Source organism: Pteropus vampyrus, unplaced genomic scaffold, assembly GCF_000151845.1.
Source record: "Pteropus vampyrus isolate Shadow unplaced genomic scaffold, Pvam_2.0 Scaffold1, whole genome shotgun sequence".
Classification (NCBI taxonomy): domain Eukaryota; kingdom Metazoa; phylum Chordata; class Mammalia; order Chiroptera; family Pteropodidae; genus Pteropus; species Pteropus vampyrus.
The window spans coordinates 35,894,461-35,920,031 of record NW_011888782.1 but is presented as its reverse complement, the minus strand read 5'-3'; the positions used below and the strand labels follow the sequence as shown (position 1 = coordinate 35,920,031).

Genomic DNA, 25,571 nt, shown 5'->3' with positions numbered 1-25,571 from the left:
AGCCGTTGGGCTTTAGCATTCTTGAAAAGTGGGTTTAAAATGTGGCTTCAAGCCATAATATGAACAAGCCCTTTCAATATCTCGCTGATTCACACAGGTCACATTCAAACTGAAGCAAAAGCGCCTTTAAAAGCTATCTGTAGCATTTCTCCTAAATGATGAACTGTCCTGTCACAAAGTCAGGCTCTGGTGGCTAATGGGCTGCATAACCTGTCTGCACCTTTGGTTGTTTCCCTCTTACCTGCTGGAAAAGAAAGCAATTTCACACAATGTGCCACTTCTCCAAATCCTCTACCCATGATATCTCCTCCATTGGATTCCAGCCCCATGGTAACAAAATCCGGGAAATAACATTGCCACTGTCAGACACTCTGTAGCAGTCAGTGTATTACATCATATACACTATGTAACTTTTCCTTATACTTATTTTTTGTGTATAATTTTTCCCCACAACGTTACCAATTCTTTAAAATCAAAGCGGGTATTTTAAGTATTTCCTCCTCGAAGACTTGCCGTTGAACTGGGCAAACAAAGGGTTTAATAAATAGGTTTATGTAACTTGAGGCGAGCATTGCTCCAGTGAAATTTGATTGTTTTTTTAATGATTAAAAAGGGAAAGAAAAGCATATCGCACTAAAACAATGGTTAGTAATTATGGTAATGATTTGAAATCCAGCTTTGGCACCATGGGGCTACCAAAAACACTGGTGGATCCTCCTCCAATTGCTGCTTATGTGGTTACAAAAGAATCATCCACAGACTTTGAGCATCCGGGACATCGTGTATCACAGAGCAGCTGGTTGGCTAAATAAGGCTATCAGCTGTCCCTGAGACCAACCGAACCCCCTAAAGCTGAAAAGTGACCGGAAAGGACTGTCCCCAGCCTTCAGAGGTAGCGTTGGAGTGATGCTCTGTTTTATACCGGGAGCTGCTGAGGCTATATACTTAATGTAGCTTTGTGCAGAAAATGGAATAGGTTTAAGTCCGGTAAATAAGAGGCCCCCTGGGTGACTACCTCTATTCTTTGGAATCTAACTGGGACGTGTTTTGATGGTGAGGCAAGAGGAGGTCTGTTCCAGGAGAGAGAATCCAAAGCAAGTTGCCTAGGTTTGATTATCTTCTGAGATAATCAAAGAGATTATGCTACCTTCTCCAGTGTCTAACTACCTTACATTTGTGTTTCCCTTCTAACATTTCCAAGCATTTTTACTTGGATTTTGAGCTCATCTTATCTTTACATAAGGGGTTTCTTGGATGGAAGGTGAGAGATTAATGTGTATTAGAATGTTTTGAACAAAGGTAATACACGTTTGATTTATTACCGAAATTAATCTCTATAACAGTAACGGCCTTGGAACGGGTGTTATGATCTACATTTTACCAATGAGGAAACAAAAAGAAAGAGGGATAATGAATACTTTGCCCACCGTTATATGTGACACTTCTCTCTGTGTGTCTTGTTTATGTCTGTCTGCCTGTCCTCTTTCCCTACTTTTTCTTTTCACTCTGTAACATCTAATTACCCTTTCCATTACACTTTGCGTATGCTGCTAATAAAGTGTATCTATATATTTCTTTGTACATATCTGTCTCCTATCATGTTAGGTAGGTGAAAAACGAAATTGTTTCTGGGTGTATTTGTATTTCCAGGTTCTGGCACAGTTCCTGGTCAAGACCTAAAAGCTCTGTGTGTGTTGCATCAACCAAGAAAATCAATGTGGTATGTAGTATACAGAAACACTAATCTAGGTTTGAGTTACAGCTTTAGCCATGTACTACTGACTGGTTCACTTTGAACAAGTTACTTAACCTTTCTGAGGCTTAGTTTCCTCATTGTAAAGCTAGATGATAAAAAGAATAGAATTAACTCTTTAAATTGCCTTGAGAATTTAATGTTAACACTTTCACAGCTACATAGAGCAGCACTTGGTGCACGTAAGCACACAATCAATATTAGCTCTTTTTATTACAATCTTATAGTGAAATAAGTCTCCTAGAAGGACAGCAAAAATTATTATTTAAAGGTTTGCCAATTGCTGATCTGAAGCCTTGAAGAAGCACTGTGAATTGGCAAAGTGTCTACAATTTCGATTCAAGCTAGAGGCACAAGTCTGAGCCTAGTGGATAGCCCTTAATCCTTGTGTTCCTCTGCACACCTGTTGGTGATAGAACGCCAACAGACCCTCATCTGTGACACCTGGCTCAGGGCCCAGTGTCCTAGGGTGTTATTTCAACATGACCCATTTATTAATGCATAGTTTACCAAATAAGCAATGTAGCAATGTGGGGCTGTGCTCAATGGGCAGGGGACTGGGTTTAGATGGTTAGGCAGCTGGAAGATATTGACGTGCGATTAGAGAGATGGATTTGGCTTAGGGAAACAGAAGGAAGGCTCCAGCAGTAGGAAATGATCTTCTTCCTAACTGTACTTCAATTAGGGGCAAGTATGAGAAACAAAAACTGCCTTTGGGTAGGAGGATGGTAGGGCTGAGGGTTTCAGGTAGAGGATATCCTACCAGAGAGATGACAGTCTGATCCAGCATAAATTTTCTTCTGGGTGTCTGATGTGCATAGGCTTGTTTTGCCTGGGTGTCTGATGTGCATAGGCTTGTTTTGCCAACGTCAGAGAGAAGCACAGCATTTCCTCCTCCTGCTGCTGCTGTTGCTCGAGACGACTCAGGTAGGGGGCCTATACTCATATCAGCTGGAAAACACTAGAGAAAGCCAGCTTCTAGGTTAGTTGTAAAATCGCAGCAGGCTTATTTCTTTGAGAGCACTTAATGTTTGGGGTCCTGGGAAGGCCTCTTTTTCCCTTCCCTAACTCTCCTCTTTGAGGACAGATAACATACATGTAGTGGGTTTATATTATGCACTAAGACCTTACTATGCTAATGTGTTTATTTCTATTGCTGCCAGAACAAATTACCACATATTTAGAGGCTTAAAACCACACCCATTTGTTATCTCACAGCTCCATAGGTCAGAAATCTAGTGGTTTCTCTGCTTCTGATCCCATGGGGCCAAAATCAAGGTATTGGCTGGGCTGCTTTCCCTTCTGAAGGCTCTAAGGGAGAATCCAATTTCAGGTTCATTCAGATAGTTGGCAGAATTCACTGTCTATAGGACTGAGGTCTCCATTTCCTTGTGGGCTGCTATCTTGATGCGGGGGTAGCATCTAGGGGCCTGCTTTGGGTCATTGTGTGTAGTTGCAGGTAGTAAACATCTCCAAACTAGCATTTATCTCCCTGAATCTCTAAGCAGCTCAATAAGGGAAGCATTGCTATACCCATTGTGCATGTGAACAAACTGAGATTCAAAGAGGTTTATATCAGAAGTAATAAAATGGTGCAGCTGGAGTTTCAATCTTGCTTCTGAACTCACTTTTTCTATTGCTAGAGCAAAGGAATAGTGGAAGCAAAGCAATTGTGTGATCTGTCGCTCTCACTGCAGTTCCTTCCATTGCTTCACTGGGGTGGCGTCTCAACACTGTGAGTTCATCCCTAGCATGTCCAACAAATTTCCATTTCTCCTTCTAGTTGTATGATATGTATATCCACTCTCAGCAGAAAACAGATGGCACATACTGAGAAGAAATTAATAAAGGAACCATTTACAAGGTTGTGGGCAGGGTTAAGGGGAAACCAATAAGGAATGGAGAAGTGTTGTTAGCTAACAACAGCCGTCACCCCTAGGTCTCTGGTTCTGGAAGTGCAAAGGGAAGAATGGTTATGAGAACCCTGAAAGAAAGAAGAAATTGAAGGAGGGCTTCCTGGGGAGGTATGACCTTCGGTAAAGTAACACAGCTACTACCAGCCTGGCAGAAAGGAAGGTGGCCAAATAAATACTGTGACTTCACTCTCCCACCCTATGAACACCCGCTTTGGGCAAATCTCAATCAGAAGCCGGAAGGAAAGGAGTCTGTTTATGCAGATCTTGAAGTTGAGCTTTCCAGGCTCAGAGTCTGGAAGGGTGGGTAGTGGATCTGAGAGAGGCTGTTCAACACAGCTGAATTCCCCCTCCCCATCCTCTTGAAATTGGGTATGATAATGTAACTTGCTTTGCCCAGTGTGTTAGTTTCCTAATTGCCCTAACAAATTACCATAAACAAGGGGGCTTAAAACAAGAGAAATTTATTTTCTCATAGTTCTGAAGGCTAGAGTCTGAAATTGAGATGTCAACAGAGCCACACTCCCTCTGAATTATTTTTTTTTTGAGGAGAATACTTCCTTGTCTTTCTCAGCTTTGGGAAGATACTGGCAATCTTTGGAGTTCCTTGACTTGAGCTGCAACACTCCAATCTCTGCCTCTGTCTTTACATGGCCCACTTCTCTGTCTCTTTGTCCTCTCTTTTTCTTGGTAAGGACACCTGTCATTGAATTTAGGGCCCATCCTAAATTCAGTATGATATCATCTCCAGATCTTTAACTAAATCCATCGGCAAAGACCCTATTTCCAAATAAGGTCACATCCTAAAATTCTGAGAGTGGACGTGAATTTTGGGAGGATGCTATTCAACCTTCTATAGCCTGTAAATGTGTTACTTCTGGGCAAAAGCATCAAGACTTAGCATGCAATTTGCCACTTTCTCTTTTCCTACCCATAGCAATCAGCAATGCTCCAGACGGTGGCTGCCCCCTCAGCCTGGATCCTGAGGTGAGGATGAGGCAGAGCAGAGCCCTAGGTGACCCACAAAGGAAATGCAACAAGTATAGAAATGTGTTAACACTCCTGATGGACACCAGTATTTAATAACCATGGTCTACTCCTTCAGAGATATTACCAGCAGCTAAAGCAGCTCTCCACTTCCTTCCTTACATATGAAAACACTCTTGAATACTGGCATTAATCAAAACCACTTTTCAGGCTCCCTGTTCCTCTTAGCCCCAACTATATTTGGCTAATGGTTTGGCCATTGGCTATATTTTACTGCAGTATAATTGCTCCTTGGGGCCAAGGTATAGAAAGAAATAGATTTTAAAGACAGCCTTTTGTACCCTTAGAGGGGCAAGTTTTCTAGGAAAAAAAAAAAAATGAAAGCAAGAGGGCATGAGTGTTTTTTGAAATTAGTTACAGAGTAGCTGTCTACATTTCAGGCTGACAGCCTCATCTCCAGGTTCAAAGGAGTTCCCCATCTGCAGCAGCCAGGAATATCTGCCAAGAAACCTTTGTTCTCTTCTTGAACCAAGACTGTCTTGGTGTGTTCCTCCCTGTCCTTCTATGGCCACTTGTGCAAAATTACTTGAGACACTCTGTCTCTTTAAGTTTGTTTATTGATGTTATAGGAGTTATCTGGGTATATTTGCCAATCTACTTTTCTCCAATACTGGTCTAAGTGCTATGGGTGTCGGCCAGTGGACTCAAACTCTCATTGGATGATAGGCTTTAAAAGTGAAGTGCATAAACTAGGACAAAACTGCTAGACAAGACAGATGTGTATACTTGGAATCATGAGAAAAGTTACCTGATGCCGTGTTCCTGTAACCTTACATATCTGTCTGTCTTGAATGGCAGCCTGGACTTGAAGGCCCCCATATGCCAGCTGCTGCTGCCACGGCTGCACCTTCCACCCTCTTTTGCCCAAATGCAGGCTCCATGTACCACAACAGTAAGAGGAATGGAAAAAATTAGATAAACACTGGGCTTAGAGGGATGATTCTCAAAGTGTAGCAACTAGATCAGCAGCATCTGCAGTACCTAGTAGCTTGTTAGAAATGCAAATTCTTGGGCCCTGGCTCAAACCTATTACACTCTGGAGTGGGGCCTAGCAATCTGTGGTTTAGGGAGTCTTCCAGGTGACTCTGGTGCACACTAAAGTTTAGGAGCCACCGACTTAAGGTCTGACCTCAGCAGTCAGGTGGCCTGCCTAGGAGGTGATTAATCCTGATAAAAATGTCATCAGCAACTCCATCCCCTTTGATTTGGTGGGAAAGACCCACCTATAGTGCAGTGGAAAACCCCTCAGAACTCCAGCTCTCTCATGGCCCCCTGGGCATTTTGTGTTAGCTGTGGTCACAAGTGCTCGTCTGGCTGTGCCAGTGCCCAGGAGACAATCCTGTCAGCTCCAAGAGAAGCCTCTCATGTAGAAGCAGGATTTCTGTAAAATCTTGTGGTGAAAGGGCACATCTCCTACTTCTGTTCTGATAGAAACCAATGTGTACTTCCAAGTGGCTTGATGATCTGTTTAGTTCTATATTTAGTGAGTTTAGAAGTGGTTTAAGAAACTGATTTCACTGTAGTTTACAAACTGGCTTTCTTGTATGTCCATCAAGGTACTTAGTTTCTGAAACCTGTGCTAATCTCTTGTGAGTTTCCACTCACAAATGTGCCATTTTGATAAAATGTGCAAATCTTTCTTACGGTTACATAATCGTGTCTCTTTGCCTAGACAATGAAGTAAAGAAGGTGGATGATTCCCGGGAAGAATGATAGATCAATACCCGCTTCACCAAATGACAAATTCAGAGGCACTTCTACTTCACAGTATGTGAAGTAGAGGAGAAACGAGTCATATTCTATGATAATTCAGAAGAAAATGATTCATTCATTTATGACAGCCATATGAGCTAGGCCACCTGGAGCTGATTCTGGTAAATCAAGGTAAAGGCTTCATCTTAACCTGCACTATCCTCAAAAGGCAAGCTGCATCCTTGTCCGTGGGGTGTGCACGAGCGCTTCTTCCTCTGGAGATGTAAGAAGGGCTCCTGATGGACAAATCAGACAGATTTGCTAAAGGATATTTTCCTTTTCCTTAGTTGTTCAGATGATTCTCTTAATTTTGTCTGGCAGTACTGGATTACCTGAAAATGTATATTGGTTCCCTGGTACAGCACAAAATCTTGTGAACCAGAAATTTTTTTTGGGGGGCGGGGGGTCCTTTTTTTGCTGAAAACATTGTACTTCTCAATTTTTTCTTCCTCAGAACCCTCACTGTGTTGTGGAGTGTGGTAAGCATGTCCCCAGAAGGCCAATGGAACATGCTGGTGATTTGTGCTCCAATAGTCACTCCCCAGTTTCCCTCTCTTGCCTCTTCAGGGGCTGAGTTCTATTCCTATCCAGCTTCCTTTTCCTCCCCCAAGAAGTAGCTTTGTGCTAGTGGGACTGTAAGTTAGATGAAAAGCTATCAAAGCACGAAGGAAAGAAATCAATAGTAATATATGTAAGTGTGTACATGTATCATAAGTGACAGGCTCATTTCCATGCAAGTTAAAATGTTCTCAGTGCCTCTAATTGACACTCTGTGTATCTGTGTACTTGCACACTCTGATGGAAATATGCATGGCTGGACTCACCCTGTTGAGGCACAGTGGACAGCTGCCAATGAGCTGTGATTTGATTTTGCTTCAGGGACCTCTCCATAACTACCCCAGCTGGCCCAGGCCTTTTGCTTGTTGGGAATTCCCACATCGTTGGCCTCTTTGGGTTCAAGCACTGAAAGTTGTTTAAATGCAAATTATTTTCTAGGAGGTAGAAACATTATTATTCATTAATATTTGGACTTTAATGAGTTTATCAGCTTAGAAGGGAATGGGCCAGAGTCTTTTGGTAATAGAAGCCAGAGAAATATGTTTTAATAATGATAGGTGAAAAAGAAAGAATGAGATCAGAAATACTGTAGAAACTATAGCCATAGACTCAAGGAATATCACAAAGACACTAGTCACATGTTAAAAAATAAGATGGAAAAAGGGTAGTGGGAAAGTGAGGAATAACGGGCCTACCCAAATCTACAGGTCATTTATGCCTGGAGCTCCCGGCGATACTTCCCTAAGCAAGAGTGTTTTGTAGAAACCCTTGGTAAGACACTGATATATTTCACATTTGCTGTAGCATCACTGCTTCCAAAAACTTAATTCAAAAAGTTACTGAACACCTAGTACATGGCTAGGCACAGACAAAACCCCTGCCCTCATGGAGCTTGCATTTTAGTGGGGACAAGGGGAGAGACAACAGATACAATATACGAGAGAAATGTGATCGATGCCATCAAGAAAAATAAACTGATGAGGGAAGATGGGAGAAGAGTGCTATTTTAAATAAGGGAGTTGGAGAAGGCTCATTAGAAGGTGACATTTGAGTAAAAAAAGTGAATAAAGGGTGAGCAAGCCAGGCAAATGTCAATGTGAAGATCATTTGCAGCAGAGGGGACAGTAAACATGGGTCCTGTATCAGGTGCATCCCTACCTTGTCTGAGGAAGTGCAGAGGGTAGAGGAGGTAGGGGTGAGGGAGAGGACAGTGTGGCCAGAAGAGATTGAGCAGGGGTGAATAGTAGGGATAAGGTCAGAAGATCATGGAGGGGTTCAGTTTACACATGACCTTATAAGAATTTAGCTTTTACTTTGCATGAGAGGGTTTTTGAGCAAGGCAGAGATATTATTCAATTTGTGATTTAATAATCTATTGAAGGGGTTGGCCAGAAATGGTAAATATTTTTTGCAAGCCATGAGGTCTCTGTTGCAACTCCTTGACACTGCTGTTGTAGCATAAGGTAAACTAATGAGTATGGCTGTGTTCCAATAAAGCTTTATTTAAAAAACCAGGTGGTTGGCCAGATTTGGCCCATGCTGATCCCTGGGCTTTTATAATTCAGAGGAGAGATGAAGGTGGCTGGGACCAGGGTAGTAGCAGTGGAGGTGGCAAGAAGGGGTCAGGTCCTGGCGATATTTTAAAAGTAAAGCCTGCATGATTTGTTGTTGTACCAGATGTGGGGTGTGAGAGAAATTAGAAATGACTCCAAGGTTTTGTCCTGAGCAACAGGAGAAATGGAGTCACCGTTACTGAAATGGTGAAAAACCAAGAGGGGAGCTTTGTTTAGGGGTTGGGGAGATGGGTATCGGGAGTCAGTTTGGGACAGGAAAATTGAAGATGCTTTTAGCATAAAGGAATTGGATTAGATGTTCCCTAACTCTCCTTCTAGCTCTAATATTCTATGATTCCACAACTGTGAGAAAATAAACATCTACCCTACTGGCTTCTGCTGTGATTGTGTTCTTCAGGGAGACCTTCCACACCACATTATTCCATCTTTCTCAAATGCAATTGGTGATTAAGCTGGCTAGAGATCAGTTGCTGGAAGGAAGAAACACTGAAAGGGAGGCAACTGCCAGCTGAAACTAGCAGGGGGACTTGGAAGAGCTGCTTAAATGGTATAAGTACCTGAGGAGCCTTTGAGGGCTGGAGGCAAATTCCAGCCCTATCTTTTTTTCTTTCCTAGAGGTTATTCATATTGGAGAGTTTTTAGCCAACCATCCTAAGAACGTTCAATTCGTTTTCAGAGAAAAAGCAAAGCATCTTTTTCAGCTTCACCTCCGCTCCGTTCTCAGAACGGCCACACTTCAACCTGCTCACGGTGGATACCCCAGAGCCCCGAGTCGATTTCGATGGCCCCTGGAGACTTGCAGGATACAGACAAGGGCTTTGTCATCAGCTTCTCCAGACAATTTTCTCCCTCTTCTCTTTCATCCTCCTCACTGGGAGATATGTCTTCTGTCTGCCCAAATTCTTTCCACCCAAGAAGTGGCTCTGTGCCAGTGAGGTTGTTTGCTGTGTGGAGAGCTGGCAAACCGCTTTGAGAGTGAACTGATAGTAATATATTTAAAATGTGAGCATTTATCAGAAGCAGCAGATGGAGGAAGCAGAGTGGAGCTCCCAGAACCAAGGGCAGGGAGTATTTCACTCAAGTGTGAAGCACACACCAACTAGACTCAGCTGGCACCAGCTCATGAAACCAGTGAAAAAAAGACCACCTTTGTGCTGAGTTCGGGAGGTCACAGCATTCCCTGACCGAGAGTCCTCAGTGCTTCAAAGACTGCATTCACTCTGGGGTGGGAAGAAAATCCTTCCACAGTAGCTTTCCTTAACATTTTGGACTTTCCTAAAGCTTAGTGATTTTAATTAAAATTCCGAAGTTCAGAACAAATGGAAATAGAGACCATTTCATTTACGTAGGTGTGCATTAATTCACTCAACAAATATTTGTTATATGCCTCAGACATGCCAGGAGCTGTGGAATACTCTGGGACAAATATATATGTTGTAATTCTTAAACATTAGAACTATGAAAAATATTGTTTAATTTTTTTACCATCATCCCCACGACCCATCCCTAAAAGTGCAAATATAGTCAAGATCTATTCTATTTACTATTTGAATTAAAGAAGTATATTTTTTAGTGGTACATTTCCTCAGAGTACAAGTACCACACTCAATAGATTAGTGGGGAAAAAAACAATAATATTAATTTCAAGTTGCCTGTTTGACAAGAGTAATATGACAATGACAATGCTTTTAGAAGGCTGATTTTTTTTTTTCCCCCAACAATAAACTCCTTTATAACATGAGCTAAGATAGGAGGGAAGAGGGTTTATTTGCCTTTCCCAGCCTTGATTTTCCTCACACGGAACTCCAGCTCCTTACCCTCTACCACTCTGCCATCTGCTCTGCCACACTGGCCTGGTCATGAAGCGATGCATGCGAGAAGCTTTCCCTGCTCGAGCTGCTCTTCTAGAAGACTGCTAATTTGGGCATTCTTTTTTCCTTTCATCACATTTCTTCCAAATTTTCTTTGATCATTTTTTGTTTAAAATCTCTTCTTTCTCAGGAGTCTGCTTGGCCCCCTTCTTGCGGCCCAGAGGCAGTGCATGGAGGGGCTCGGACCACTTCCTGCGGTGAGCTGTCGATATGCACAGTCCCTTTCTCTACTAGGGTCTTGGTGCGGACCAGTTCGCTGTTGGATGCGTTGTAGACAACACTAATGATCCTTCTTTTGCGCATACAACACTCGGAGCCCCAGGAGAAGTTCCCCACGTCCAGCCTCAAGGCACGGTACTTCTTGTTGCCCCCCTTGCACACAGGGCAGTGCGTATGCGGTGGGGGCTAATCTAAGTGTTGGCAGCAGAGCGTCCCAGCTCGTATTTTTGCTTCTCGTGATAGGGCTTTCTCTTGTCCCGGGTCTCGCCGCACTTGTGCCAGTTGTCCAGAGAGATGCCCATGGCTCAGTCAGTGCTGGCTGGAAAGAGACGAGAAGGCCGATTTTAACAGTTGACCTAAGGTGTGTAGCAGGGCTCCAAGTCATGCAACAGAGGGCCGAAAGTTTACCCATAACAGTGAAACTTTGAGAGAATGGCTGCCTTCTGTTTTATCTTTTTTCCCTTTTTTTAAAAAGGGGTTTTGAAAAGTGCCCTCAATGAACAAATCACATATTTCTTCATACTACCTTTATATAAAAGTCCCAAAACGTGAACTTTTGCACTATTACAGTGTGGAAGATATGATCCCCAATCCCCTGGTCAGAATTCATCACTCCTTTCCTAGGTGCCATCAGGAAGGTATAACATTAGATTTAAATATACCAAGTTATGTACTTTGTTCTTTCTCATGATGCACCATGAATTCCTCAAAGGAATTGTGCAACTCAGTGCCTGACAAAAATGGCACTGAATAAATACATTGAAAGAAAGAAAAAAGACCGTGCAGAAATACTTGCAGTTGTAAAGAAGTAAAAAAAAAATAAAAAAGATTACCAAATGTTGTTCATATTTATCATGTCATCTTCAGGGTAAAGCAGATATATTAGAAAACATTCTGTTGTTACGGGTGGCAATATCTCTAAGCTACAAGCTCTGAGTTGTTTATTTATTATTTTTAAGTCATTTATTCAACTGAACATTTACTCAGTTTCATACTGTGCAATTCCCTGAGTGATAGGAAGGTGATTAAGAGACGGTCCTGCTCTGCAAACCTGCCCTCTTGCACTACAAGGCTGGGCCGGAAGTATGTTCAGGGGAGATAAGAGAGCACCTTGGAAGGAAAGAGCCAGGGAAGCTCTGGGAATGGAGAAGGTGGCGGTGTAAACTGAGGCTTGAAGGAAGTATTAACTGGATCGGGTAGACCAGCAGTCCTCAGCAGGAGAGGCATTGCCCCCTCTGTGAGTCTGGAAATCTTAGGGGGCATTACTGGTGATCGCTGATGGGAAGATGGCTCTGGCATCTAGTGGATGGAAGCCAGAGATGCTAGCTGTCCTGCTATGCATGATTTAGTCCTATATAACAATCCTGCATCCAACATGACATTTGAGTGTCCCCCCCAGACATTCATATAGGTAAAAATCTGGTTATTATAATGAGCTGAGCCCCAAACCCAACTCCCGTTACATATAAACACAAAGCTTTGCATGCTTTGCACAGTTTTTATTATTATTATTATTATTATTATTATTATTATTATTAAAAACTACATTTTCTAGGAATACAACTCCCTTGTGAGCCAAAGGAAGATTGTGTTTGCTCTCTCTGGACCTTTGCCGAGAGTAGTTCACCATCTTGAAAAGTCATGTCACTGACTGTCTTGTTGCTCGTAGTATTTGTGTCACCAATACAATACACCTGAATCAGTCTTCATTTATATCTGTCATTCCCCAGTGAGTCTAGATATACATTTCATCAGTTTGTCATGTCTTTGAGAGTAGCTGCCTCAAAGCATTTACATACAGAAATACATATTTTATTTTATATTATTTGCCTTTTTTATTACTACAGTTGAAGTATTATATTGGATTTTTTAAATTATGAGGGTAGATATGTTATCCATGACATTTATTTCAAGATAGTAAAGGGCAGGTTAGTTTTTTAATACATGAAATGGGGGCATTGGATCTCTAAGGCTGAGAACCAGTGAGATGGGTGGAGTAGTTGGAAAGAGCATTCTAGGCAGTACAGCAGGTCCTCAAATAATATCGTTTCATTATATCATTGATGAGATGCCATAGGAATTTAACTCTTGTTTATATCAACTGGCCTATGGTAAAAGTGGCTTCTTTACACGTTGTTCTGCTTAAAGTTGCAGAAATTACCAGTGACGTTAAGTGAGGACTTACTGTACTCTAAAATTTTAATGTGTATGAGAATCATGTGAGGATCTTGTTAAAATGTGGATTCTGATTCAGTAAGTCTGGAGTGAGGCCTGAGAGCCTGAATTTCTAACAAGCTCCCAGGAGATGCTGATGTTGCTGGTCCATGTACCACTCTTTGAGTAACAAAGTTCTAGACAAAGGGAATTGCATGTACGAAGGTATGGAAGCTTGGGAGAGTTCTTCTGGGAAACAACTGGTTCCTTGGTACAATCGAACACAAAGTGCGAAGTGTTTTGTGGTAAGAGATGAGATTAGAGAGGAATGCAGAGTCAGAGCAGGCCGTACCTTGTCCACCTTGTTTGAACTTTCCTTTTACACAACAGAGTGCCCTGGAAGAATTTTAAATGGAGATGTGTGATGTTAGATCTCTCGGCCACTGTGTGGGATAGCTGTGCTGGATGCAGGGAGTTCAGTGAGGAGGCTTTTAGGGAAAATCATAATTTTTTAAACATCATTTATGCATAAAATTTTTAATAAAAAGTGGGTTTCACAATGAATTTCCTCCTCTCCCATAATCCCCACCATTGCTATTAGGGTTAATTGTTTAAATTTAGTTTATTGGGAGTCAATATTTAATTTAAAAATTTAATTTTTATTAGGGTTTAATAATAAATTTTAATAACTACCAATGACACTTAAGTGTAGATAAATATAATTTTAACATAATTAATTTTAAAATAAAATGTACTGGAAAAAATTACTCTATACGCAACCCGACACTTTGACCAAATTTTAATTCTTCCTTGATTCTCTTCATATTGTTCTTGTCTGTGGCTTTCTTTCCTTTTTTTTTTCTCTCTATTATTTCTTAAGTAGAGTTTAAGAGAAATAAGATGGACCACAACAAAGTGGGGGGAATTAACACTAACTTAAGAAAAGCAAATAAAATATGCTTACTTTTAACACTGGAAGATATAAAAATATCAACAAATAAGCATATTTCGGTTTGAACGTTAAATTCCATTTTTCTGTAGCATGTGTTTAACTTTATTACAGATTAATAAGTATTTAAAACATCTTGAATGCTGTCGGTTCTGGCTTTTGTGATTCAGAAGAGGTTCTGAAATGGGACACACACACACACACACACACACACACACACACACACACACACTCTCTTATCCCTAAAACCACTGTGTTAAAATCTTCAGGGAACAGTTACTCAGATAACCTCAAGTAATGTAAGTTTATTGTAAGACCTTGTTTCTCAAATGCAGGTGGTCATATCTCAGAAGATTGTGTGAGTTATCTCCCATGAGTTATGGGAAACAACTGGAAAAAAAATGTGGCGTATCTCCCCAAGTTGTTAATTTTAATCAATGGATTAAACAATTTTTATATGAAAATTAATACAGATCTTTTAAAGAGGAAAATGCAAATTTCTCGTGAAATTTAAAAAACAAAAGTAACTTGAGGCTGCAAAGAAATGTTGAGCTTGTGATCAGCTGCTTGCGCCAGGTCCCAGACTGCTAGTGTACACATTCTTTTCTTTGCTTAAGTAGAAAAGTCAAGGAAGTATTGTGTAGGATTTATATAGAAATAAGGACAGCAAATAGCCAGAGCTACACAACAGTTAATGCTGGAGATAAGAATGTTGTTCAAAGAACAGAGTTAGCTAAAATAAATCCAAGATGGCTCTGGGATATGAATTGTCTTGACATCACCTCAGCAGTTGAATGCTTTATCCGCTACACTAAGATAGTTCTGGCAAGGGTCTGTATGCCTGCTTCAACAGTACTTTCTCCCACCAGCCAACCACCCTTACCACTGCTTTATATATCTTTTGTTTTCTACTTCGTTATAGCTCTTGCCTACTGTAATTTCAGTATATCCAGTGGTCTTTCATAACCTCTACAGCCTACTTTCTTTTAAGGTATCTTTTGCTTCTGCTCCATTTTTCAAATATCCAAACCAATTTGTATATTAAATGTAAATCTTTCCAAAAGGGGGAACATAATTCCTTTAATTAATCACCATTATTCCTATTTCGACATGGATTTTTTTTTTGCCAAGCTGCCTCACAGAGCACCGGCTAGCCTACGTCTTGTTTGCCCTCAAGTTCATTCCCTCTTCTGGTGAGGTTAGCTATTGTCCTGTCAGTGGAGTAACATCGTTTGAGGATTAGAATTATGTCAGTTTAAGGATTCACCTTGTCAGTTTTCCTTGGCAAGAAAAGCGTGTCATGGGCATTCTGACTCTTGCCTTCTCCAAAAACGTTCCTCTAACAGATGCGAGGAACCAATTCCTTTGGATAGGTAAACAACTGATATAACCAGATAAGGGTCTGAAAAGCTTTTATTGAAACCAAAATTCTGGGTAAACTTATAAAGAAATTTAAAGAATGGAATCTTTCAATGGACCATATATGTAATGTAGGTATCCTTTCTTATTTGTTTTCCTTTTTCTTAAAAAAAAGTTTTGTATTTCAGTTATAGTGGGTTGAGTTAAACTTACATCATCACTGTTATTGGTTCATGCAAGGCCTCCTTTGACTGATTTATCGATTAATTGGAATTCTCTCTACAGTATCTTTGATGGTTATTTTAACCTACGGCTGGAACTCACTATCTCTAAAGGAAACAGCCTAGACCTATATAGAACCCTCTACTTCTTAGATAATTTTTTCTCACATTATATCAAAAATAAGTTTCCTGTATTTTACCTCAGTGTATTTAAGTCTTTTCTGTGGAACCATACAGACAAAATAAATCCTTCCTCAAGTCAATAGCCTTTCAATCCTATAAAGTCAGCTATCATGACATATGAATCTTTACTTTTCTATGAAAAACATATTCTATTCCTTAATTAAGTCTTCATATAATATAAGTTTAAGACACTTTACTACCTAGTCACCTTTGTTTGGACACATTCTCACTTGACCATGTCTTTTTTTAAAAAATACGTATTTAAATATTTAAAAATAGATGTGCTCTGCCAATGAAAAATGTGATGGGTATAACCTTGTGTCTCCCTTCCTTAATTTCAGTTTCTATTAACACATCCTAAAGTTTGTATTAATTTTTAAAAATAATACCACAGTTTTGGCTTCCATTGAACTTTAAACCTTTTTCAAGTGAACTGCTGTCAGTCCAGAGCTTTCCTACCTTGTATTTAAGTAGTTGATTCTTTGAACTTAGATGCAGAACTTAACATTTAACCCTATTAAGTTGTATATTGTTAATTTCATTCTATCCTTGTCCTTTGTCAAGGTCTTTTTCAAGTTTGATTCTTGAATATGCTTTTATCAGCTTTTCCTTCAACTTTCAGTCATCTTCAAATCTGATAGGTAAAATTTATATTGGAATTCACCTAATTTGCTGACTAGCATGCTTAAGATTTTAGGACAGACGACAGAGAACTTTGGTATGATTCTCGAACTTTAAAGTAAAAAAAAATTATCTGGGTTATTTGTTAAACGTGAAGATTTCTAAGTCTTGTTTCCAGAAATTTTGATTTAGTAAGTATGGGCTAGGACTCCGGGAAGGTGAATTTTTAACAAGCACATGTGATTCTGATGTTTCTGGTTCTAGGTCACACTTTAGAAACATCATTTGAAATTTTCTTTAAGTCTACACATTACTACATAGTAATGTGTTCATTAATTCTAATTGGGTTGTCATCTAGCCCAGTGCTGGACATACGATTTAATATTCGATAAATGAGTAAAAGGTAAAGGAATGAGGGATGGGAAGGAAAGCTCAGCTAATAACCCAGCTTATATTTCTCCATTTTAATCACAATACAATCGACTTTTTTGAATACCTTGTTTATAAGTAAGTTATATTATATCTTTGATGTTCCCCACAGGGAAAGCTGTATTTTGTGTGACCTAGTCTTCATGAGCATATGTTGTCTCCCAGTGATTGCTGCTTTCCTTTCTAAGTGCTCCCAGATTACGTGTTTAATTCCTCTGTCTAGAATTTCATTCAGAATCAAAGAGTGTTTTATATTAAAACCCAGAGATCTCCTTCTATCAATTCTTGCTCGACTGATTAAAAATTAGGATGTAGTTTAGGTGTATGACTTATTTGGCCCCTTTAGGGCACATTGTTGTCTTTTCTGTTTTAATATGTTTACAGATAAATAAGAACCCAAGTGCCAGATACTTCAACCAGGAGAGATTTGTTTCTTTCTTCCTGTATTTATAGTTTTGAAAACTTTCAAAATTTACAGAAAGACTCAAGGAAAAATGAAGTGTTCTTTACCTAGATCTACAATTATTAGCATCTTGGCATACTTGTTTTTCATATCTAGCTACGCCCCCACCCCCCCCAACTAATCAGTCACCATATTTCTCTTTTAGTCTAGAACAATTTCTCTACCCTGTTTTCTGCCTTTCAGGGTGGGCATCTGAATTCTCTGAGCACATTTCTTGTTTTTGTTTGTTTGGTATTTTTAGTTTGGGCTTTTGAATCACATAATTTTACATGTTCAAAATGTAAAATAAAATTAAAGAAGACTAAAAAATATAAAACTTTAAAATTTGTTCCTAAAAGGAAATTGAGGCAGAACATCACAGTGTTCACAACAAATTTTAAGGAATCTGATTCTGAGTAGAGGAGAGAGGGACAGAAGGCTGAGTGGGATCATCTTAGAATGCTGTGAAAACTAAGGAAGTTTCAGTGAGGACGTTAGGGGAATTCTCCAGACAAAATTAACTATCAGATCAGTCCCCAACTTCTCAGGAAGAGACCTGCCTAAATATCTCTGCCAAAACAAATGCAGCAATTTCAGATCCCTGCCCCTAGAATTGCTGGAGGAGTCCTGAGAGGTGACTCACAGCTTCCATACCAGAGTCACCCCCACCCTCCGCTTTCTCCAGGCGGACCTGATCTGATTGATTACAGGAGTATCAAGACCAAAGGCATTCTCCCCAACTCAGGACAGATCTGGAGGGTCCCCACTGAGGCTGCGTCAAGACTTAATCAGAGCTCAGCCTCTCCCTCTTCTCAATACTACTTCTACCTTTAGCTATACCTGATGCCGATTTTAGAAATGTTCCCTAATAAATCACCAGTGCGCCCACCTCCAAACACTGCTCCAAGCTCTTATTGTCTATAAACATCTATAATTCTCACAACACTATAAGGTAGGTGCTGTTAGCATCTACATTTTATATGTGAAGAAACTGAGGCACAGAGAGTGACTAAGTAACTGCCCAAAGGTACTCACGTGGCTGGGAAGTGGCAAGGCTTGGCTTGAACAGGCATCTGAGGTCCCCGCCGCCCATGATCTGCTACACTTGGCTATCCTCTGTGACACAGAGATCGCTCTTAGCACACATTTTCCTACTTCTACCACATCTTCAAGGTGCTTTTCTAAGCAAAGATGTAGAAAAACTTCCTGAAGATTGAGTATGGGAGGGGATTTGTCCTGACTGTGTAAGGAAGCTTGGTTAAAGTAGTTCTAACCCGAATCCTTGTTCTTCCCTCGGGCTTTAACCCTAACTGGGGAGTTTGCATCACCCTCTAAGAGGATTCCCCAGAGCTCAGTTTTCCTCTGGTGACACTATACACCCACCACTCCCACTCTTGCAAAAGGGCGCGTGCACACACACACACACACACACACACACACACACACACACAATGAGAGATAAATGCACACATACGCAATGAGAGATAAATGGGCTTCTCTTCCCTAAGAGGTAGTTCTTGTTCTGACCTATTTGAGTACACATTCAGAGCTTTTACAATTTAGTTTAACCATCCTATTTAGCACTTATGCAAATCTGCTGTTCTTTCAACAAGCTCTTTAAGGTGTGACTTATTTAACCATCTTCATAAATCTACAAGGCCAAAATAGCCACTTCTATGGGAGGACTGAAGGAAATATCAAGACTACTGGTGCAATTTACAGTTGAGAAATCGTTCCACTCTTGTGAATTTTTCAGGCCAAACAGTAGGATGATCAACTGTCCCGGTTTTCCCTGGGGCTGGAAGGGTTCTCAGAATGTGACACTTTTGTTGCTATAACTGGGAAAGTCCTAGGCAAACTGAGAGAATTAATCACCCTATAATGGACATTTTATGATCCAGCAAGGTTATGTTACAGGAAATGGCTGCTCTTCTATTGTAGATACTTCCTATTATCTCAAAAAATATTTATATTTTATTATTAAACTACAAAATGTAGAAACCATGGAAGAAAATAAAAGAGAAACTAAAAGCCACATATAAACTCATAATACAGAGACCTCCATTTAAGCCTTTTGACATCTTCCATGAGTTTTTCTGTGTGTGTGTGTGTGTGTATGTGTGCATGTGTGTATGCATATATTTTACAAATCTAAAATTGTGCGGTACGAACGATTAATCCTGATTTTCACTTAGCACGAGCATTCTCCCATTTCAGTAAATACTCTTTGAAAACACCATTGCTAATCGCTGCATAATATTCATTGAGGATCCTTTATTTAATCATTCTCTTATTGTTTAACACTTAGGCTCATTTTTGCCGTTAAAGATAATGTTGCTGTGAACATTTTTGGGTTTTTAATAATTTCTTTTGGAAAGGTTTCCAGGACCTTATTGGGTGAAAAGTTATGGGTGTAGTTAAAACTACTGAATTCTATTTCCAAAATGCTTCTACAAAATGTTGTACGTCAGCGGTGTTTATGCCCGCTTCTCTGAACTCCTGCCAATACTTAGTCTTTTTTCAATCTTCTCGATGTTATAGTTAAAAAAGGTTTAGATTAAACAAAAACCTAAATGATCTGCATTTTTTTGTTTACAAATGAAGTTAAAACCTCTTTCATATCTTTCTCATTTGAACTTTCATATAAATTTTGTTCATATGTTTTCCCAGATTTTATATTCAGTTTATCTTGCTTCTTAGTTTATACGAACTCTTTACCAACTCACTAGAATAACTCTTTTTTAGGTCATACTTTTAATGTAGGGAGGAGTCAAGAGAATTAAAATGTTAATCAAGCTACATTCAGAGACTGCAATATGCCATCAGCCCTGCAGCCAGGCCAGCAGGATGCCTGCACAACAAAGGAAGATTTCTGCTGGGATTGCTTCCAACCCATTTCCCACACCTGTGTAGGGGAAATGGAAACAAAAGGGTTTTTAAGTGGTGCCCTACACAAATAAAATCATTCATTTTCTGTGGCTGAAACCATGAGCAACATATGGATTAAAGGCTGGGAAATGCCAGCAGGCCTTTCGGGCTACACACTCTTCCCCTTCCTCACTGTATGTCCATATCAAAAGAAATGGGAACCAAAGAAATGATATATAAACTAAATTCCTTGAACACTCAGGGTTCCTCTCACTCTCTGCTTCAGAGAGGAGACCACATTCAGTCTGTGGGGTGTTACCCCTTTTCTAATAAACTTTCCCTTTGACTCTAACTTTGGCACGTGTGTTGTATTCTTTCTACATTCTCCACCAATGGCCCTTCTTCTCTCAGTGCAGGGCTTGGTCTTACCCCACTCAGGGGAATTTGCCCTGTCCTGCATCACTCTGTTTCATATAATTTTCTTTTTTTATCTTCAAATATTTTTCTTGATCTATTGTTGAATTGATGTTTTAAAAATACTGATCCTTAAAAATCTTAGATGTTTTATGATCTTTAAGCAGTATAATAAACTCTGCACACACACAAAACAATTAGGAGAGGCCTATGCTTTATTTTTAAAGTCTTTTTTTTTCACTTTTAAATCATCAGACTTAAAATTTTTGTAATATTTGAAAAGAATATATGTAACATCTATGTAATTTCAAAGAAAATGGTAAAACAAAATCACAGGAATCTACCACCCAACCCAAGAACTAAAACATTCCAACTACTCTGTGTTCCTTCCTGAGATGGCTAATTTTATGTATCACCTGGACTGCACCATGGGGTGCCCAGGTTAAATGTTATTTCTGGATGTGTCTGCAAAAATGTTTCTGGATGAGCTTAGCATTTAAATCGGTGAACTGACTTAGAAAAGTAGACTGAAGAAAAAGCAGAGGAAGAAAAAATTCACTTTTTTTGCTTCCTGCCTGCCTACTTGAGCTGGGACATTGGTCTTCTCCTGCCCTTGGACTGGGATTTAGACCAGTGGCTTTCCTGGTTGTCACATGCTTGGAATTATACCACTGGCATTTCTGGGTCCCCAGGTTGTAGATGGCAGATCACGGGACTTCTTAACCTTCATAATCACATGAGTCAATTCCTAATAATAAATCTCTCCTATACATATACTGTTGGTTCTGTTTCTATGCAGAACCCTGACTAATTCACCCCCCAACCTCAGATACTTGCCTTTCCCAAGATGCAGCCACCATCCTGCTTTTGCCATTATCATTCCTTTGCTTTAAAAAAAAATGGCGTTATCTTGTATATGTTTGTGCCTCTAAATATATGTTTAGTTTTCATATTTTGAGCTTTATAAAAATGTATTCTTTTTTAATTTCATCTTCCCACTCTTGCTTTTTTTCATTAAGTACTATATATCAGATATATCCATATTTTATGTGAACATATAATTGATTCATTTTTCACCCCTGGATAATATTTCATTTAATGAACATATAAATATATTTAAAATGTATACATATACATATGTGTATATATGTGGGAATGGAATTGCTAGATTTAAGTATATATGTAGGTTCAATTTTACAAGCTATTGCTAAATTGTTTTCCTGAGTGGTTGTACTAATTATATTCCCAACTGCAGAGTATAAGATTCTTGTTGCTTGACTTCCTTGCCAATACTTTGATATTTTCAAGTATTGAAATCTGGTAGCCATTTTTCACTTAGAAGATTTGCACTAACTTTTGAGGCTTATTTGTCCAAGTTCTGAAAGACTGAAAAGTAGTTCTCAAAAACAGATCAGACCTTTTTTGATTTGGGCTTCTAATTTCTTCTTGAGGTCAGTCACTTTGGCATGGTGGCTTTCCAATAAAACACTTAACAAGCTGTTTGTAACATGTCTTGCTGAGCCTAACATTCAGTCCTTCGAAGAAGAGGCCGCACCAGCCTGGACAAGTGAACAGCAGACTGAATTAGAAATTAGGAAGATTGGGCTCTCTTGCAGCCTTGCGGGGCATGCACATAAGTCACGTCACCTCCCAGGCATCCCATCTGCTCACTAGGCATAATAGAGCTGACCTTCCTCCCTACCCTGCAGTGAGATTGAAATCCTGTTGTGGAGCACTTTGAAATCTTTGGATGAAAAGCTTGACAGAAGTGCCAAGTGTGATTGTTACCAGTGCCAACAACACTATAAGACAGCATAAAAATAGGAAGCAAAGAAAATTTCATTTCACAAAAGCTTCAGTGAGCAAATTGGCTGGTCAGAATGTCATTCCCTGTTTTTGGTTCACGTAGACATTGGCTTTTATAAACTTTTAAAAATAAATAAATAAATGTACACATTTTTGCCTTTGCTAGGCAAAAACCCTTTGATCATCACCATTTCTGTGACATTAGATGAGCCACTGATGCAAAAGGGAGATTGATACCTTAGGAGACTCTGAAATCAGTTCTTTGGAGTTACCCCCCAAATCTTATCTCCTATTACAAGGCACTGAGGCCATAAAGTCTGAGGGGATATTACAAGTTGACACTTAGGAAGGGTCTAAGCTTTGGCATTGCTACAACGTAGGAACCAAGACACTTTCAGCTAAAACAAAGACCCAGCCTCACTCGGATGCTCTCAGATCCTTACTGTAGTTAACATGAGAACAGGAAGCTGCAGATGTATGAACTCATAGGGGACTTTTATCACGACTGATATATTAGGAACCCCAAAATAAGGTGAGTCATGCCGATTAATGTGAAGGTTCATTCTAAAAATAACTGTATTTTGATAGCTTATACCCATCTTGGTATAATGCTGTGAGTTGTGATGAGCTGTAATCGCCTTTGCTTATGAATCTAATGGGCTGTAGAGATAGTTCTAAATCATACGAAAGACATTTTAAACCTGAACTTGCCACCTGATATGACACTCAAAGAATTTAGAATAGGAGTTTTGGATTCTTTTGCCATGTATTTACCATCCAAGTTTTTTATACTAGAGTTTAAAAAAGTCAACCCCCTATAGGTGGGTTGATTGCTTCATCCCACAGAGAAGTTGAGAAAGTGAAAGGTAAGGAGATGTGCCCATGGATGTAAAGGAGGATGTGAGTGACACGAGTCCACCCACAGCAACTGTTCCATGAAGTTATGAATCATATTATAATCAACTCCTAATTTCTATCCAGGAAGGCAAAACTACTGAGCACTATTGACACATTTTGTTCAGAAGTTTGAGAGGGACTTTATAGTGTTTTGTGGAATAATTCGAATTCTAATTGGCATAATTAAATTACTTCCCTAGAATTTGGCATGATGTGACTCCAGAAGGAATACTCTTCATTAGCAAATATTCCTGAGGAAAAAATGTCCACTGTAGTATCCAGTCACATGGCGATCTCTATTTATTCTATTCAATGACCCCATGAGACGGGTCATTCACACTGAATTTTCAATTGCTTTACTAAAGAAATTAGTTGAAAAGTGAAAATCCAACCTGCTGATAGTTTTTTTTATCTGCCCACACCAAATAATTGGTTTGACTCATTTTTTTTTCTTTAAATTGACAGATTATTTACATTTCTGTAAATTACAATGCTGCTGGCAGCTTTCTTTCTTTCTTAAAAAATTTTTCGAGGTTAGAATTGTCCATAGTCAAGCTAAAATTCTGTTCCTATCTTCAAAATTCTCATTTGTATAATATAAATTTCTAATCATGGCAGGAAGGTGGATGACTGTGCAGTCTTGAAATAACACATTGATGAAGATAATGGAACACCATAAGGAAATGATAGCATGTTAAGTGAAAAAGAATGTGAAGTTGTATCCATACCATGATTTTAAGTCCATGCATTATGCATATATGAACACAGACTGCAAAAGGAATATGGGAAAAGGAAACAGATGGTTGGTTAAAATGGTGGAATTATGAGTCCCCCCTCCCTTTTTTTTAAGTTTTTCATTAACACTCTTACAATATTGTTTGTGTAATAACCACAGTTGTAAATGTATTTGGTTAGGGGCAAAAGATAGACCAAGCAACTGATAAAGTGTAAGTTTTAAGTCCCCACACTTGTATGGGCTCTGAGCACTCTGAGTTGCTAAGAGTTGTAGAGTGTTCCAGGTAGAGAGAGGAGCTGAGTCACAATCAGAAACATTTCTATGCCAGAATTTCTGGTAAATCATTTGAAGAGATCTCAGAAGAAAGAGACCTAATTCACTAGTGCTCCTGTAATTTGTCATGATCTATTTCCTCATTCTAAGTATATATTCACTTTCATGCCTAATTTTGTATTTGTAAATTTGCATTCTTTTTCTTAAAAACGGCTCCCATTATTGTATAATCTTCACACCTCACAAAACATGAAGGTCCCTTTGATGAGGTGGGTCATCAGCACACCAATGGAGTAATACGAAGGGTGAAATCTACCACTGAATCCCATCCCTGACTTTTCCTAAGAACCACTGCATAAGAATCGGACAAACTGCTGTTGTGCTCCGTGCTTCACATATCACCACACTCCTGATTTCACTTCTGTCTCAAAATACCAATTCAGAATCTCAGGAGTAGAAACTTTACCTGGGGGTGGTGTTTGGTTCTCCTCTTCAAGGCTTCTGGTCCTGGGCTCCAAGGCCTTCCCTGAAGCAACCCATCAGGAAGAGTTTTCCTTGTCTTGAATCAAAACCTATCTCTGTTGGCATTGCTCTATGCAAAGGAGCTAAGCAGAACAAGCCTAACCTTTAGTTGATAGTGGCAGAGGCAAGTAAAAAGGAAGTCACTCGAGCTGTTTCTCTACTTCTATATTAGGTGTGGTGTGAGGGGTTTTAATCAAGTATTTAATTTAATCTTCACAGTAACTCTCTGAGGTAGGTATTTATTATTATTATTATTATTATTTATTATTATCATCATTATCATTATCTAGAGTCACCAGATTTAACAAATAACCTAGGGAATGCCCGGTTACACTGGAATTTCAGATAAAAACAAGTAATTTTTAATATAAATGTCCCCCCCCCAAATTTGTGAAATTAATTTGTAATTGGAGAAGATCAACCTTATTATTATGCCTATTTTGGAGCAGAGGAAACCAAAACTCAGAATCTAGCAGGTAACAGCTGGAATTCAAGGCCAGGTCTGTGACCTAAAGCTCGGTTTTTTCCTTCGATATATGATACATTCATATCATGTTTTTCTTTGACCAAAGCAAAATGTGGAATTACTTTGTCCCTAGAGAAGAACTACCAAAGTTATTGAAACAAGCGAAAACCCCCCAAATAAACAAAAAAACAAATATTCTCTCAGCTAAGAAAATAACATCCCTAGGAAACTACTGGTCTATTTATTTCACACTGTGAGCCGAATTCCTGGTGAGAACCTAGCAAGAGCTTTACCCTGGAGTGAACACAGGAGGTGTGAGGTGACCCCAAGAAAGAAACTAAAACAGTGGGCTGGAAGCCCCTTTCCTTCAAGTAGCTGTTTTCAAAGGCCTCCTTTGTCATGGCAATGATGGGGAAGGGGAGGCTGGGACCTTGATGCATGCCTTTCCACCTGGGTGTCACTGGAACCTGATGTCCTAATCATATTTCCCTGTCACCTCTCAGCACTGATTTACTTTCTCCTCCCATTCTACATGCTGCAGAAC

The 25,571-nt window shown here is 39.6% G+C and overlaps 1 pseudogene; it reads right to left on the bottom strand.

The window, feature by feature from the left end:
• Positions 1 to 10,253: 10,253 nt before the first annotated feature.
• LOC105308678 lies at positions 10,254 to 24,620 on the bottom strand (annotated as a pseudogene).
• Between the last annotated feature and the right edge of the window lie 951 nt (positions 24,621 to 25,571).